We start from the raw sequence: 13,571 nt of genomic DNA, 5'->3' as shown, positions 1-13,571 counted from the left end.
CTTATCAGCTTAAGTTTCTAAAACTTTTTTTTATTATTGCTTTCTGTATTTTTTGTGGTCCCCTTAGGTGACTTAAACTTCAATTGGGTACTTAAATATTTGTACTTGATACATTTTTTGTAACTTTTTTCGTTATGTTTTTGTCCCCTTAATCTCTGTTGTTTATCTGCTTTGATTGGTGGTTCACGCACACACTAGCTCCCATCGGCCCCCCTACTGAAGCCACTCGAGGCATCTTTTTAGGAGACCATCATTTACACTATATAGTGCAATAAAATGGTATTGCATGAAATGATCGAAGGTTGGAGAGTTACCATCCTTTCCTAAACTCCCATTTTCACGTTCCTTTTTTTTTATTAAAAGGGGGTCGGTGATAATCTACACAGCAGTTCCATCAATATATAAATATCTGAGCCACCAACTGGACCATCTTTACTCACAACGTCCAACGAACATCTGGTCAAGTGACACAAATCAAAGTTCGGGGTTTGTCATTATTACTCGCAGCTCGCTGACATGGCGACATTTTGACCTTTTCCAGCTATTCATTAAGGGTTGTAAATGTTTCTTTCACTGCAAAGTCCAATGAAATAGATAAAAGTTACCTGCTTATTAAACTTCACAAGACTCCTAATGATAGTCTGTCGTGGCCAGGAGGCTAAGAAGTGATCACAGGGCTATGGAGAAACATTTTCTATACGTTCCATTCTGCCCTCACTTTTTCCTAACGTCCTTATACATTACATAAATATATATATACGGTATCTGTAAGTGTGATTTTATATATATACAGTATATATGTGAGTAATAGGGCTGTGGTACAGGAAGGGGCCCAATAACATATCATAGTAGAAAACTATTAATTGCACATGATCCATAATACAGATTCTGAAGAAACAAAATGCTCCATTGCTTTCATAGTTCACATGTTTCTTTTTGTTCCATTTTTAGAATCAATATTTTAAAAAAATTACAAAAAAAGTTCATAAAACACCATTAAAAATATAGAAACATGAGAAAAACGGGAGAACCGATAACACACTGCAAAAAGAAAAAATAAACAAAATGTAAAAAAACCACACCTGTGTTTGATCCATATATTTAATATGAAGGTTAAAAGGAGCCGTAGCACCACATAGTTACATAGGTTGAAAAAATCTCCCGGTCTATCCCGTTTAACCTTTCTCCACCAATTGTACATTTGTTACTAATCTATTTATATAATTGCCTTGTAATGGTTTCATTTCCTGTTCTGTCCAGATGTCACCGTATCCCAGAATTCCAAGCAGAGGAAGTTCACCGACCGCCATATTGGGACACCCAAGTAATGGGTGTCTCAATATGGAAACTGTTGCTGGTACCAACCTATTGCGCGGTACCAGCAGTGGAACACCGTCACACACACACACTCTATATGCCGTACGCACCACACACACACACACTCACACTCACACATTCACGCAGCCTCTTGCGTGGTACCACCAGCGGAACACCATCGCAGGCGCAGTGAATCATTCGGCTGATCCCGGCGGCAGATGCGCGACTCTACAGGCAGAGGAAGACGGTCACATTAAAGGGGTTTTCCCACGAATCAAAGTTCATTTTAAAAATTGTCTGTGTCTGACCATGTACGGAGCATGCCACAGCTCCTGGGCAGGGGAGGAAGCAAAAGACAATACTGACATTATAGCAGGGGATCACAGAGGATTCATTTTGTGAGCTAAAATATTTCACTGACTGTTTTTAAACAATATTTTACCTCACAAAATGTATCCTCTGCGATCTCCTGCTGTAATGTCAGTATTGTCTTTTGCTTCCTCCCCTACCCAGGAGCTGTGGTATGTTCTGTACACGGTCAGACACAGGGGTGAGAGAGACAGAGCACAGGGGGGAGACAGCTCAAACGGGACAGCACATGAGGGGAGAACACAGCACAGGAAGGAGAGAGACAGCAGACAAGGGGGATAGCACATGGGGTAGACAGGTCAAAGAAGAGAGCACAGACGGAAGAAGTCAGCACATGGGGAAAGAGAGAGTGGGTAGGTGGGTGAGCACATGGGGGGAGAGATTCTTAACGCTGCAAAGCTTCCCCCATCGTGACATTACCGCCCTCCCGATGCGATAGCATCGGGCCTCCATCTAGTTTAACTATAACCCACTAAGTTATGTATATTGTGGAAATCATCCAGCCCTTGTATAAAAGCTGTTCTAGTGTCGGCCATTACTATCTCCTGTGGTCGGCATTCCACAGTCTCACTGCTCTAACTGTAAAGAACCCTTTCCTATTTAGCTGCTGGAATGATCATTCTTCCTCCCATAATGAGTGCTCCCTAGTCCTCATCTAGGTCCTTGAAAGAAATGTCATGCGCCAGTCCTTTGTACTGACCACACATATATTTATACATGTAAATGAGATCTCCTCTGAGACTTTTTTTTCTAAGCTAAACAAGCCCAACTTTTCCAACCTCTTCTCATATGAGCTCATATCCCTTGTAATAATCTCGTTGCTTGCCTTCAAACTGACTCCAACTTCTGAATATCCTTTTTAAAATGTGTAGCCCAAAACTGGATCCCATATTGTAGATGTGGCCTCACCAGTGATTTATAAAGATGTAACAATACGTTGGGATCACAGGATTTTACCTCTTTTTATACACCCTAAAATCTTGTTTGCTTTTGCGGCTGCTGACTGACATTGAGTACTACTGCTCAGATTACTTGTAACCAGAATCCCCAAGATGTTGGACAATACAGGGCCCAGGACAGAGCCCTGTGGTACCCCACTTGAGACATTCTTCCAACTGGATGTGCAGCCACTTATGGCCACTCCATGGGTCCGATCACTGAGCCAGTTATGAATCCACCTAACAGTTGCCTTGTCCATTCCATACTTAGTCATTTTTTCAATAAGGATTGTGTGAGATCACTCCTTCCTAGGTGCATTACTCTACATTTATCTACATTAAACCTCAATTTCCGAGGTTTTGTCCATTCAGTCATCTTATCCAGATGGTTTTGCAATATTGTTATGTCAAGGTCAGACTTCAATATCCTACATAGTTTGGTGTCATAGCAAAGACTGAGGCTAAGTTCACACGTAGCGGAATTCCCGCGGAAGTTACCGCGAGAATTCCGGAATTCCATTCTGCGGGAAAATCGCATTTTAAATTCCCGCGATTTTCCCGCTGAAAAACTAGCGATTTGCAAGCGTAATTAGCTTGCAGAATTGCTAGCGTTTTCCAAGCGATCTAGAGCACAGTGTTTGACAAGTGTGACCAACTTTTTACTACTGATGCTGCCTATGCAGCATCAGTAGTAAAAGATAGGATGTAAAAAATATTAAAATATTGTTATTCTCACCTTCCGGCGTCCCGCACTGCCTTCCCGCCTCTCACCACGCTCCCGGCATCTTCCGGTCTCAGTAATCCTTTGAGCTAATGACCGCGAGACGTCGTGCTCCCGCGACGTCATCGCGAATGACCGCGAGACATCGCGCTCCCACAAGACCGCGACGTCATCGCGGTAATTCTCGCAAAGGATTACTGGGACTGGAAGATGCCGGGAGTGTGGAGAGAGGCGGGAAGATCGCTGGCCGCCGGAAGGTGAGAATAACAATATTTTTTATTTTAATTCTATTTTTTACAGGGATATGGTACCCACAGCCCGGAGGACAGTCTCCTCTCCTCCGGACCGTGGGTACCATCCGCAAATGTTCTGCTTACTTTTTGCATGGTGGGAACAGCCACATGCGGAAAGTAAGCAGAACAATGCATTCCTATGTGGGCGGAATCGCCGCGATTCCGCTAAATTAATGAGCAAGCTGCGGTTTTTACCGCGAAGCGATTCCGCCGCGGTAAAAACCGCAGCATTAGCACAGCATTGCGGAATGCCATAGGATTGCATGGGATGCATATTTTTCGCGTTTTCGCTGCAAAATCGCGCGTTTAAAACCGCGACGTGTGAACGCAGCCTGACACTTTACTCTCAATCCCATCCACAAGGTCATTAATAAAGAGATTATAAAGAGTCGGTCATAGAACAGATCCCTGTGGTCCCCACTGCTCCCAGTACAGATCCCTGCGGTCCCCCACTGCTCCCAGTATACAGTTGTGGCCAAAAGTATTGACACCCCTGCAATTTTGTCAGATAATACTCAGTTTCTTCCTGAAAATGATTGCAAACACAAATTCTTTGGTATTATTATCTTCATTTAATTTGTCTTAAATGAAAAAAACACAAAAGAGAATGAAGCAAAAAGCAAAACATTGATCATTTCACACAAAACTCCAAAAATGGGCCAGACAAAGGTATTGGCACCCTCAGCCTAATACTTGGTTGCACAACCTTTAGCCAAAATAACTGCGACCAACCGCTTCCGGTAACCATCAATGAGCTTCTTACAATGCTCTGCTGGAATTTTAGACCATTCTTCTTTGGCAAACTGCTCCAGGTCCCTGATATTTGAAGGGTGTCTTCTCCAAACTGCCATTTTCAGATCTCTCCACAGGTGTTCTATGGGATTCAGGTCTGGACTCATTGCTGGCCACCTTAGAAGTCTCCAGTGCTTTCTCTCAAACCATTTTCTAGTGCTTTTTGAAGTGTGTTTTGGGTCATTGTCCTGCTGGAAGACCCATGACCTCTGAGGGAGACCCAGCTCGCACTGCCTGTTTCACACATCAGTTTTTTGTGTCAGTTAAAATCCGCTAAAATGGCGGAAAGCGGATCCGTTCCAGTACTGACCTCAACGTTTGCCACCGGACCATTGTTTTAACGGATCCGGCGAAGGAAGAATCTTAAAGGAACCGCAGCTCAGGGAGGAGAGAGAGAGAATTTTCAGCCGCAAGAACAGAGTTTAGGGTTAAATTTGCGGCCGAGGCAAGTCCTCCGGGCATGCGCAATGTAAAATGCGGATCCGGACGCCCGAAAAAACGTTGCATTTTCCGTCCAGGCATGTTGGCGGACGTCAAAATTTTGGCGGATCCGCAAAAAAACGGATCCAATGGATGGCCATCCATCAATATCGCCGGTAATGCAACTCAATGTGAAAAAAACGGATCCGCCAAGCAAAATGGCGGATTCGTTTTTTTGCAAATCGGCGGATCTTGACTGATGATGACAAACGGATGTGTGAAACAGACCTTATGCTGCAAAATTTGTTGGTAGTCTTCCGACTTCATAATGCCATGCACACGGTCAAGCAGTCCAGTGCCAGAGGCAGCAAAGCAACCCCAAAACATCAGGGAACCTCTGCCATGTTTGACTGTAGGGACAGTGTTTTTTTCCTTGAATGCCTCTTTTTTTCTCCTGTAAACTCTATGTTGATGCCTTTGCCCAAAAAGCTCTACTTTTGTCTCATCTGACCAGAGAACATTCTTCCAAAACGTTTTAGGCTTTTTCAGGTAAGTTTTGGCAAACTCCAGCCTAGCTTTTTTATGTCTCGGGGTAAGAAGTGGGGTCTTCCTGGGTCTCCTACCATACAGTCCCTTTTAATTCAGGCACCGATGGATAGTACGGGTTGACACTGTTGTACCCTCGGACTGCAGGGCAGCTTGAACTTGTTTGGATGTTAGTCGAGGTTCTTTATCCACCATCCGTACAATCTTGCGTTGAAATCTCTTGTCAATTTTTCTTTCCCGTCCACATCTAGGGAGGTTAGCCACAGTGCCATGGGCTTTAAACTTCTTGATGACACTGCGCACGGTAGACACAGGAACATTCAGGTCTTTGGAGATGGACTTGTAGCCTTGAGATTGCTCATGCTTCCTCACAATTTGGTTTCTCAAGTCCTCAGACAGTTCTTTGGTCTTCTTTCTTTTCTCCATGCTCAATGTGATACACACAAGGACACAGGACAGAGGTTGAGTCAACTTTAATCCATGTCAGCTGGCTGCAAGTGTGATTTACTTATTGCCAACACCTGTTAGGTGCCACAGGTAAGTTACAGGTGCTGTTAATTACACAAATTAGAGAAGCATCACAAGATTTTTCGAACAGTACCAATACTTTTGTCCATCCTCTTTTTTATGTTTGGTGTGGAATTATATCCAATTTGGCTTTAGGACAATTATTTTTGTGTTTTTTTCATTTAAGACAAATTAAATGAAGATAATAATACCAAAGAATTTGTGTTTGCAATCATTTTCAGGAAGAAACTGAGTATTATTTGACAAAATTGCAGGGGTGTCAATACTTTTGGCCACAACTGTAGATCCCTGCGGTTCACCACTGTTCCCAGTAAAGATCCCTGCGGTCCCCACTGCTCCCAGTACAGATCCCTGCGGTCCCCACTGCTCCCAGCACAGATCCCTGTGGTCCCTACTGCTCCCAGCACAGATCCCTGTGGTCCCCACTGCTCCCAGTACAGATTCCTGCGGTCCCAATTGCTCCCAGTACAGATCCCTGTGGTCCCCCACTGCTACAAGTACAGATCCCTCCGGTCCCCACTGCTCCCAGAACAGATGCCTGTGGTCCCCATTGCTCCCAGTACAGATCCCTGCGGTATCCCACTGCTCCCAGTACAGATCCCTGCGGTCCCCACTGCTCCTAGTGTGGCGCCCCTGAGGCTCAGTCGCCACAGAGGTACTGCACCTCCTCCTGAGGTGTAGTATCCCACCATCCAGGTAAGGTGGGGACTCCTGACCACACTCCCACACCTGCACCCCACACCACAAAGTAGTGTAGCAAAGCACCTTTGGCTGCTCCCTGCTTGGAGTATAGCAAAGCACCCATTGGTGGCTCCCTGCTTGGAACACGAAACGTGCTGGGAGGTGGGTGGAGTTAGTTTACATTACAAGGAGCGGGAAGAGTTTAGGATGAGAGGTCAGTTGGTTAGAGAGTTGGAGAGGAGAAGATCCCCGGAGTGAGGGATGGAAGGATGGAGGTGCTGCAGCGGATTCCAGTGACCTGGGTCTGCTGGCACGGGAGAGGAAGAGAAAGAGCAACATAGACTGAAAGCCTGATTCTCCATAGAAGGAAAGATTAGTACGGAACGTGAGGAGTAAGAGAGAACAGAGGACGTGGGTTAGAAGAGCACCCTTCCTAGAAGTTCTAAGTGCAAGGCCGGGGCCCGGTCCCCGAGGTTGTATGGATACTAATGGTCCTGCAGCAGACACCAGAGGAATAGAAGTAGTGACCGCTTTATTCCCACACAAGACTTGGGGGCACAACAGCAACTGGATAGTGAGCCGGGACTTAGTAGCAAGGAGTCCCCGAAGCAGGCTACAGCTGTCTGCCGTACAAGTAGAGTTCATAGGAACATCTGACAGGAGGAACTCCAGTGTAACTCAGTACTAGGAGTACTTCACTTAAAGGCGCTATAAGAGGAGACGTTCAGCAAGGCACATATTGGCGGAGTGCTGGAAAGGAGTATTCCATCTGGCCTGGAGGTTGCCTGATTCTCTGACCTGGAGGACACGGCATGGAGGCAGGCACCTGTTTGTACAACAGACTGTGAATAAAACTTTGGAACTACACGCCATGGTGTCCTCCAATTATTCCTGCGCCAACCTGCCCGACACTGCTGCATCCCCTGCGCCTGACACTACCCCATCTACGTGTCACTTCACCTACATTGCCCTGGGACTACAGCCCTGCCTGTGGAGGGCTATAACATCATTGCTGCACCACACCATCTGCCCCAGAGGAACTGTCTGCAGCGTCGGCTTACATTCACATTGCTGAGCACCACAGGTGGCGTCACGAATCACTTATAAACTTTCATTACCACAAGCACACTGAAACAACCCCCTTTTACAATGGGCGCCCAGGCCCAGGTCACAGCTGTCGTGACATCTACCGAGTACCCCACAGCCCTGGGAGGGCGACCCATTTTCTGGCGTCACGAACAGGATGACGAGACCTGATGCCATCGGGTTCTGTGTGCCTAAGACTCGAACCTTTTGAAAATGTGCAGAAGACCCAATTTAATAGACTGTAAAATGAACGCTAAACATGGCCGCTGGTGCGGTGAAGAAGGGCGTGACAACATGGGTGGTCCTAAGAAAAGAGCGCAGACTGTCCTGGGCCTCCCCTGTCTGAACTTCTATGCGACAGCAACATGGCCCACCCCCTGAGGGGTTCGTATACTGGCTTGGTATGGAGGAGTAGGAAGAAGACGCCGCACTCAGGAGGGGCGAGAGCCAGTGGCGGGAAGGGAACCCGGGAAGGAGGAAGAACGTCAGAATGCCATGATGGAAGGAGCGCGGAGGCCAGGAGAGAACGGTGGGGAGAAGCCATCCTCCCCCAAGCAACCCCCGCAGGACATACGGCCGCTGCAACACCCTTTACAGCGCCCGCTACTGCCCCCAGGCCGATGTTGTCACTGGATGCGGCCTTCTAGAAGGTACATGAGGGTTCCGGAGGCTGTGGGACGGGAGCTGAGTCCCAGCCCGGCCCTAGCGCGGCCACGCAGGCTTTTACCGGCATGCCCCCGTCCTGTGCCAACACGGATGCAACTACTGGCCGTTCCTCAGTCCACTCCCGGGGTTGCGGCCGCCATCATTTGTCCCCCGGTGCCTCGGCCGGAGTCGGCACATCACAGGGAAGCACCGGGTGTGGTCACCGTCCCTGCCATGATCTTGGTACTAGGAGCCGTGCCTGTGGACAGAAATGGTCCGGTGATTACCCAAGCCAGGAGTGGTGGCACTCCAATGGCATCCAGCCCGCAACAACCGGCTGTAGGACTGCCAACTGTGGTACCACTTGGGTTCGCAGAGCAACATCTATTGGTGCCGACGGCAGCCCTTGCTGACTTGTTGGCGGCAGAAATACCATCTGCAGCAGCTGATGTGCTCTCAGTACTGGCAGCAGAGACACCATCAACAACCGTTGACATCATCACCCCTGCTGTACCTCAGGCAGCAGCCATGCCAGATGAAAATCGGCAATTCTTTAACCCAGCTGGACACCCTGAGCATCTCCCCTGGAAGCAGCCCAAGCAATCCGCTTCCAGAAACCCAGGAGGGGATAACAAGCCATAATGTTGATCTAAACTAACTTTTGTTGCCCAGGAGGGTATTAGCAAGTTCCAGTTTTTCTATTTCTGATTATGATGTTTATTTGTTGATCCTGTTGTTGCCCAGTTTTTATTGGCAGCGTTTTTCATACTTGAACTGTGGAGATCATGGACGCTGAGTGATCCAGAACTGTACTTGTAAATAGTTTGCACCTCTTTAGGTGCTCTCTCTTGGTTTTACATAGGAACCTTTCCCTTGGAACAAGGACTACCTCGTTATAAGGACATTTCCAGACGTGATGGCCGGACCAATGTCTATTCTTTGCACTTATGAATAATGCTTAGTATTTTTGAACAAAAAAAGAAAATGATAATGTGAAGTGACAGTATTAATGACAGATTTTATAAGGTCAAATTGAGCAGGAAAAATATAGAGAATGTTTTAATAAAGATGTGAAAATTGAATAAAAGTATGCAGGTGACGAACCAGGTGTTGACGGTTGTCACTCCTTCAGAAAGTAGAAAATGTGACAGATAACACTGGTCAACAGCATTTTTGGTGCCAAAGATATTTCATCGAATTTAGGGTATTTTTGGGGTGCTGATTCTGAATATGTCATCAGTTTTGCCAGATTGGCTCAAGTTTTTGAGATTTTTGGTATCTTATTTATAGCACTTGTTGGTAAATGCGACGCATCATCTCATTAATTTCTTTGGATTAGTACTTGAACTGAGCAGTTCTCAATATAGTTTTGTGTTAATTAGTGTTCTAAAAGTTTGTTCATAGCTTGATTTTTGCACTAACTTTATGTTGTTGTCTGTTTTCCAGTGAAAAGCATGAACTCATCAAGAAGAAGTTGTCTTAACGATCCAGACTCATTCTGTTACATTTGTGGTGAATACACACTGCCAAAACATAGAAGAAACATAACAGACTTCGTAAAAAAAGTGTATTTTGCCTATTTTGGGGTTATGCTTGGGGACCAAGACAAGTTTTGGGCACCACACATAGTGTGCAAAGCATGTATCGAATTATTACGAAAATGGAGCAAAGGACAAAGAAAAAGCTTCAAATTTGGTGTTCCAATGGTGTGGAGAGAGCCAAAAAATCATCATGATGACTGTTATTTATGGTAAACACAGGTACAGGCACATCTTCACAATGAGGGACAGGCCTTCTTGCAGATTCCATGTTACTCCCATTTTCGTTTCTTATGCTTATTGAATCCTTGCACTTGCACTGCACAGAAATAACAGTCATCATGATGATTTTTTGGCTCTCTCCACACCATTGGAACACCAAATTTGAAGCTTTTTCTTTGTCCTTTGCTCCATTTTCGTAATAATTCGATACATGCTTTGCACACTATGTGTGGTGCCCAAAACTTGTCTTGGTCCCCAAGCATAACCCCAAAATAGGCAAAATACACTTTTTTTACGAAGTCTGTTATGTTTCTTCTATGTTTTGGCAGTGTATATTCACCACAAATGTAACAGAATGAGTCTGGATCGTTAAGACAACTTCTTCATGATGAGTTCATGCTTTTCACTGGAAAACAGACAACAACATAAAGTTAGTGCAAAAATCAAGCTATGAACAAACTTTTAGAACACTAATTAACACAAAACTATATTGAGAACTGCTCAGTTCAAGTACTAATCCAAAGAAATTAATGAGATGATGCGTCGCATTTACCAACAAGTGCTATAAATAAGATACCAAAAATCTCAAAAACTTGAGCCAATCTGGCAAAACTGATGACATATTCAGAATCAGCACCCCAAAAATACCCCAAATTCATTAAAATATTTTGGACACCAGAAAAAAAAATTTTTTTCGTTGACCTGTGTAATAAAAGAAAGGAAATGTGATGATAGAAAATGTGTTACTCAAGCTGATAGTGAGTTTGCTTACATAGCACTTTAAATTAGGTAGCATAAGTTTCAATATAGATAGACAGTTAAATTGTTTGCAATGTCCAAGAAACAGTGCCTCCCACATTGGGAAGTTTAGTATAAGACCTGTTCATTATGCAATATAAAATTTTGTATGTTCCTGTATTGTCAACTGTGTTTACCTTGCAGCCCGCGGACGTGCTGTGTTTAACAGGGGGTATGTGGCACCCCTGAGGCTCAGTCGCCACAGAGGTACTGCACCTCCTCCTGAGGTGTAGTATCCCACCATCCAGGTAAGGTGGAGACTCCTGACCACACTCCAACACCTGCACCCCACACCACAAAGTAGTGTTGCAAAGCACCTTCGGCGGCTCCCTGCTTGGAGTATAGCAAAGCACCCATTGGTGGCTCCCTGCTTGGAACACGAAACATGCTGGGAGGTGGATGGAGTTAGTTTACATTACAAGGAGCGGGAAGAGTTTAGGATTGAGAGGTCAGTTGGTCAGAGAGTTGGAGAGGAGAAGATCCCCGGAGAGAGGGATGGAAGGATGGAGGTGCTGCAGCGGATCCCAGTGACCTGGGTCTGCTGGCACGGGAGAGGAAGAGAAAGAGCAACGTAGACTGAAAGCCTGATTCTCCATAGAAGGAAAGATTAGCACGGAACGTGAGGAGTAAGAGAGAACAGAGGAGGTGGGTTAGAAGAGCATCCTTCCTAGAAGTTCTAAGCGCAAGGCCGGGGCCCGGTCCTCGAGGTTTTATGGATACTAATGGTCCTGCAGCAGACACGGAAGGAATAGAAGTAGTGACCACTTTATTCCCACACAAGACTTGGGGGCACAACAGCAACTGGATAGTGAGCCGGGACTTAGTAGCAAGGAGTCCCCGAAGCAGGCTACAGCTGTCTGCCGTACAAGTAGAGTTCATATGAACATCGGACAGGAAGAACTCCAGTGTAACTCAGTACTAGGAGTACTTCACTTAAAGGCGCTATAAGAGGAGACGTTCAGCAAGGCACATATGTTGGCGGAGTGTTGGAAAGGAGTATTCCATCTGGCCTGGAGGTTGACTGAGTCCCTGACCCGGAGGACATGGCACGGAAGCGGGCACCTGTTTGTACAACAGACTGTGAGTAAAACTTTGGAACTACACGCCCTGGTGTCCTCCACTTATTCCTGCGCCAACCTTCCCAACACTGCTGCATCCCCTGCACCTGACACTACCCCATCTACGTGTCACTTCACCTACACTGCCCTGGGACTACAGCCCTGCCTGTGGAGGGCTATAACATCATTGCTGCACCACACCATCTGTCTCAGAGGATCTGTCTGCAGCGTCGGCTTACATTCACATTGCCGAGCACCACAAGTGGCGTCACGAATCACTTATAAACTTTCATTACCACAAGCACACTGAAACAACCCCCTTTTACAATGGGCGCCCAGGGCCACGGGCCAGGTCACAGCTGCCGTGACATCTCCCATGGAAGATCATAGGGCCCGGTACCGAGTACCCCACAGCCCTGGGAGGGCGACCCACTAGTACAGATCCCTGTGGTATCCCACTGCTCCCGGTACAGATTATTGTGGTCCCCACTGCTCCCAGTACAGATCCCTGCGTTCCCCACTGCTGCCAGCACAGATCCCTGTGGTCCCCACTCCTCCCAGTACAGATTCCTGTGGTCCCAATTGCTCCCAGTACAGATCCCTGCAGTCCCCCACTGCTACAAGTACAGATCCCTCCGGTCCCCACTGCTCCCAGAACAGATCCCTGCAGTCTCCACTGCTCCCAGTACAGATCATTGTGGTCCCTCTGCTTCCGGTACAGATCCTTGTGGTCCCCACTGCTCCCAGTACAGATCACTGCGGTCCCCACAGCTCCCAGTACAGATCCCTGCGGTCCCCACTGCTCCCAGTACAGATCCCTGCAGTCCCCACTGCTCCCAGTACAGATCCCCGCGGTCCCCACTGCTTCCAGTACAGATCCCTGCGGTATCCCACTGCTCCCGGTACAGATCCTTGTGGTCCCCACTGCTCCGGGTACAGATCCCTGCGGTCCCCACTGCTCCCAGTACAGATCCTTGCGGTCCCCACTGCTCCCAGTACAGATTCCTGTGGTCCCCACTGCTCCCAGTACAGATCCCTGCGGTCCCCACTGCTCCCAGTACAGATCCCTGCGGTATCCCACTGCTCCCGGTACAGATCCTTGTGGTCCCCACTGCTCCCGGTACAGATCCCTGCGGTCCCCACTGCTCCCAGTACAGATCCTTGCGGTATCCTACTGCTCCCAGTACAGATCCCTGCGGTATCCCACTGCTCCCGGTACAGATCCTTGTGGTCCCTACTGCTCCCAGTACAGATCCCTACGGTATCCCACTGCTCCCAGTACATATCCCTGCGGTCCCCACTGCTCCTAGTACAGATCCCTGTGGTCCCTACTGCTCCCGGTACAGATCCCTGCGGTATCCCACTGCTCCCGATACAGATCCTTGTGGTCCCCACTGCTCCCGGTACAGATCCTTGTGGTCCCCAATGCTCACAGTACAGATCCCTGCGGTCCCCGCTACTCCCAGTACAGATCCCTGCGGTATCCCACTGCTCCCGGTACAGATCCTTGTGGTCCCTACTGCTCCCAGTACAGATCCCTACGGTATCCCACTGCTCCCAGTACATATCCCTGCGGTCCCCACTGCTCCTAGTACAGATCCCTGTGGTCCCTACTGCTC

Source organism: Dendrobates tinctorius, unplaced genomic scaffold, assembly GCF_039654945.1.
Source record: "Dendrobates tinctorius isolate UK_male_01 unplaced genomic scaffold, ASM3965494v1 ptg000116l, whole genome shotgun sequence".
Classification (NCBI taxonomy): Eukaryota; Metazoa; Chordata; class Amphibia; order Anura; family Dendrobatidae; genus Dendrobates; species Dendrobates tinctorius.
This window is presented reverse-complemented; position numbering follows the sequence as displayed.